We start from the raw sequence: 4650 nt of genomic DNA, 5'->3' as shown, positions 1-4650 counted from the left end.
AGCAGTCTTCTTTCTCATGCAAGAGAAATGAATTGCCACAATTGCAATACTTATTGTTAAGTAAAGTGCGTACAGTAAAAGTAGTATTATGAAATAATACTTTAAGATACTTTAAAATGGATAAAATATATACATACATAAAAACATTGACTAACGAACTCAACTGGTGCTTCTAAGATACGCCTACCCCAGTGTACCTGACCTAAGCCTGATACGTGGGAAGGAGTAAGTTGCAGTTTTAAGTTACGTTTTTGCCAAGTATCGGAATCAAGAATTCTCTCTAAGGTTGTAATCAGCTCCCTACCTTGGTCATAGAATGAAGGAGGTCTTGTATCTCGCTTCTCAGTACTCGATCTCCCAGCAACCCGCGAGGGTGACTTGGGAACACCCGAGCTGGATTTTCTCGGCTGGAGAAAAAGGCAGCGTCTCTCTCAGTGCGTCAAGGGGAGGAGCGGTCTCCGTCGGCTCTCATAACAGCTGGGCTCCCGGGCAAGTAGAACGCTGCTCCCAACCACCGTGTTTGCTTAAGGCAACGTTGGTATATTTATACCTGAAAGGTGCCGGGTTTGACGTAAGGTTGGACATAAGACGTCACTAAGAACTAACAGTTCTTTCTGAACTCCAGGAGTTCTTGTGCAAATCAAAACAAAAGCAGGGGGTTTTCCTGGGCTGCTGGAGGCTTGGTTTGTTTAAAGAACGTGTTGTGGTTTCTAGGAGTCTATGGGAGTAGCCGTGCTGTGTTTTGGACTGCATGGGCTATTACTGAATATGGATATGATTCTTATGCCTTTATAAGGATATTATTAATTATAACCACATAAGGGCATGAATCGGGAATATCGAATTAGGGTCCTAGATAAAAATACAAGACCAAGGTTGCGGTGCGGCGATGCCCTCTACTTGCCCTCGAAACACAGTCGGCAGCGGCGTCGTAGACCTCGCCGAGTTGCTTTTCCTCTGTTTGCTGCTCAAAACACACAGTCCCCAGTGCTGCGGGCTGAAGAGCTTGAAGTCTTTGTTGCTCCTGAGACTTCGTGAACAAGCATAACCTCAAGCACTTGGAGGGACTCACAAATTGGATTGCAAGCATAACCTCAAGCACTTGGAGTGACTCACAAATTGGATTGCAGAAACTCCAGTCCAGGCCTTTCACTGCCCAAGACAGAAGCAGCCACTGCAGGTCAGCCCTGCCAAGCACGCAGCAAAGCGGTCGTTCCTTTTAGCAGCTTCTCTGGCTCTTCTTCTGTGCAGTCTTCTTGATCCAGATGAGTTCTAAAATTCAGGGGTCAGGGACCCAGTATTTGTACACAAATATCCTTTGATCTTCCAGGCAGAGGGTGTCTGTGTCCGGCCAGAACCAGGTGGGCCTTCTCTGGCGTGAATTCCTGCGAGGAGGTGGAGACTGCTTTGTCAGAGGCAGACCAGGCCCTTTGAGGTGCAAGGAAGCCTTCAGCCTCCCCCCACAGCCCCCCCCCACCACCCCCATCGTAACCAAGGTCAGTTTAGCCTTTTCCTGACCAACCTAGACTATTGGGAGCCACCTTGCTACCTAGCCATCTGTCGTCCAAAAACCAGACAATCTACATTCCAGCAGAGGCACATGAGATGACCAAGCAAAATAATACCCACTTTCTAAAAGTGGCCACTATGTACTCAGAATGAAAAGGGCACCCTCGCTAAAGGCTGCGTCTTTAGACGCTGAGTTCAGGTATACCAAACTTTACTTTCTTACCGAATTCCCTGGGTCAGTTATGTTTATAAGATGTTATAAACAAACCTCTCATTCTATCCTATAGGGGACTGGTAGCCTTGCAATAGGAAACAATGGAAATGGCTGTAATTCACTATTAGGACATGCCACACACACCAGGACATGTCCTACCTTTCACATACATTGCACCCTGCCCACAGGGGCCTACCTGAGGGATGTCCGACATGTAAGAAAAGGGAAGGTTAGGGACCCGGCAGTGTATGCACTGGCCTAGTCGACATGGCAGTTACAAACTGCACGCAGACTCTACAATGGCAGGTCTGAGTTACCGTTTTATGGGGTACTCACGGGGGTGGCACAACCAGTGCTGCAGGCCCCGGGTAGCATTTGATTCACCGGCTTTGGCACACGCAGTGCACTTTACTAAGGGCTAACAGGTAAATCAAATATCCAATCATGGAAACGCCAATCATAACACAATTTACACAGAGATCATATGCACTTTAGCACTGATTAGCAGTGGTAAAGTGCCTAGAGTCCTAAAACCAACACACACAGGTCAGGGAGAAATAGGAGGAAAAAGCAAAAAGTTTCGGAATAACCCTGCAAAAAGGGCCATTTCCACAATTACGGACTGTGGTTCTCATAAAAACGGGTGCACAATTGAACAATTTAAGGCTACTTATGATGCTCCCTGATTATATGCAAATGCATACAGGAGCCTGAAAGCAATATGGCTTTGGTAATGCATGCAGGAGCCTAAAAGCAACATTGGTCATTGTTTGCATTCAGACTAAAATGTACACACAAAAAATGTAACTTCAAAAAACGTTTTGCTAAACTGTTGTGCAGATTTCTATGCCTTTACTTTCATGAATCATTTAATAAAACTTGTTTGATATATGCCAATTTTTTAAAAACAATAACAATGGGGAATCCGCTTAAAACCAACATAAGCAATATTATGGGCAACATGAAAATTAATTAGGGACCCAATTCTTGAAGAAAATCACAAAAGTGTACACTCTGGTATATTCCCTTGCAATGGTGCAGATGAACACAAGAGTTTACAGAAATAGACCTGGAAACCTGGTGTTACAACCGGGGTCTCTAGTTGGTCGGGGTAGGAACCCTAGTCCAAGTAGGGACCACCGTTTCGGACAGGGTAGCTTGGCGCAGAGCAGGAAGGCGTACCTTAAGAGGCAATGTGTGAAGTATTTGTGCAACCCACACCCACAGTACACAGTAAAACACCCCAAAAAGACACCACACCAATGAATTATAAAAATACAAATATCTTTATCTCCGTTTCAGACCAGATCAATCATCAGATAAATCCAGTTTCCAGGCAAGATCAATAATAAAGAAATTCATAGGGGCTAAGGACTTCCCTTGTGCAACATAATCATGGGATCGACGTGTAGGCTCGGAGTTTCTCTTTGGGACAAGGTTTGTTAAATCACCAGTTTAGTCTCAAAAGTGGGGGAAATACTCCCAGTTGCAGAATCTCTGAGGGAAGTCTCGAGTTGTGGAATTAGATTGAGGACCCAGAACACTGGTGCGGTCCCTAGCGCACAGAGCCTCTTTCACCACTGGTTTGGGGGCCTAGAGGGCACTGCTGCACTCACAAATGCCGGGTCAGCTAGAGCGCTGCCTCTGTGAGAGGTGTTCCGGTCCAAGGAGCCGCTTCCCGGACAAAATGCGGCTGACACGTTGGTTCTCAGCACTAAAATGCCCCGCTATGCTTGCCACAGTAGTAGGTACAGCGCTTGCAAACGCGTGATTGTCAGGTTGCCACCAACGTGCCCTGCGCATTGGCCACTGCAGGGTTTAGGCTTTTAAAGTGGCCCCAACCAGGACAGCCTCTTCGGGCCACACCCCCGCTCTGCGGATGCCGCCCTACTCAATATCCGGCAGTCCAGCTATCGGCTACGTTAGTCCCCGCAACCCGCTACCACACGGCAGCTCCACTCGCAATCCTGACCGTACCTGGGGCCGGTGCTGGCTCGGGGCTTCCTTGGGGTCAGAGCTTCTTCCCGGCCTCGGCGTGGCACGGGGAGAGCAGGCGCCTCCTCACTCTGGCACGGCTTCCTTGGTGATCGCGCGGCAAGCCCTTCGGTTGATAGGCAACGCATCGCGCTGGCTCCAATCCCAGCGCGTCGCTGCCTCTGACCTCACAGGGAGATCCTCGCAGGTCTCCCGAGGCTCCCCGGCCGGCGGCAGTGATTCCGGCTGATTAGCGCTTCCCTTCACAGCGCCCTCTCCTCACAGTGCTTGTCACTGCCCTGGGCCTGCAGTGGTGATTACGGCATGCAGCGCTTCTTGGCCCCAGCGCTCCTTTGTTACTGCGCTTCCCATCGCCTTCAAGTCCCGGGTGGCGGTGGTGATTGCAGGGGTGAGAAGAATTAGCGTCACACCCCCCAGCGCTGCAGAGGCAATTGATGACAGGAAAAAACATTGTTGCCTTCAGCAATTCCCCATCTGGCAGGGGGAACAGGCCTGACAGTCCTTGGGGCTTAGAGTCCAGGAAATTAGCCAATCTTGTTGTTGAGACACTCTGGAGATGTTGCTTCAGTCTTCTCTTGGCAGGGTCAGATCAGCAGGCAGTAGGGCATCTCAACAGCCACAGGGCAGCAGTTCCTAGGAACAGTCAGCTCCAGCAGAGTGGCAATCCCCCTAGCACAGCAGTCTGTACTCCAGCAGAGTTCCGTCTTGATCCAGTAGTGTAACAAAGATGTGAGGCCAGGACCCTCCCTTTTATACCCTACAGTCTAGTTACTAGCAGGGGACAGAAGTCTCTGGAAAGGTCTGGGGGCAGGGGCTTCTGGAAGAGTCCAGGAAGTTCTGGGATGTTCCCTGCCTCCCCTGACCTGGCTGCCAAAGTGACAAGAGAGCTACAGTGGGCAGCCGGTCACAGACCATTCAAGAGGAGATGATGT

Source organism: Lissotriton vulgaris, chromosome 1_1 (assembly GCF_964263255.1).
Source record: "Lissotriton vulgaris chromosome 1_1, aLisVul1.2, whole genome shotgun sequence".
Lineage (NCBI taxonomy): Eukaryota > Metazoa > Chordata > Amphibia > Caudata > Salamandridae > Lissotriton > Lissotriton vulgaris.
The sequence above is the reverse complement of the archived record's forward strand: the minus strand, read 5'-3'. Positions refer to the sequence as shown.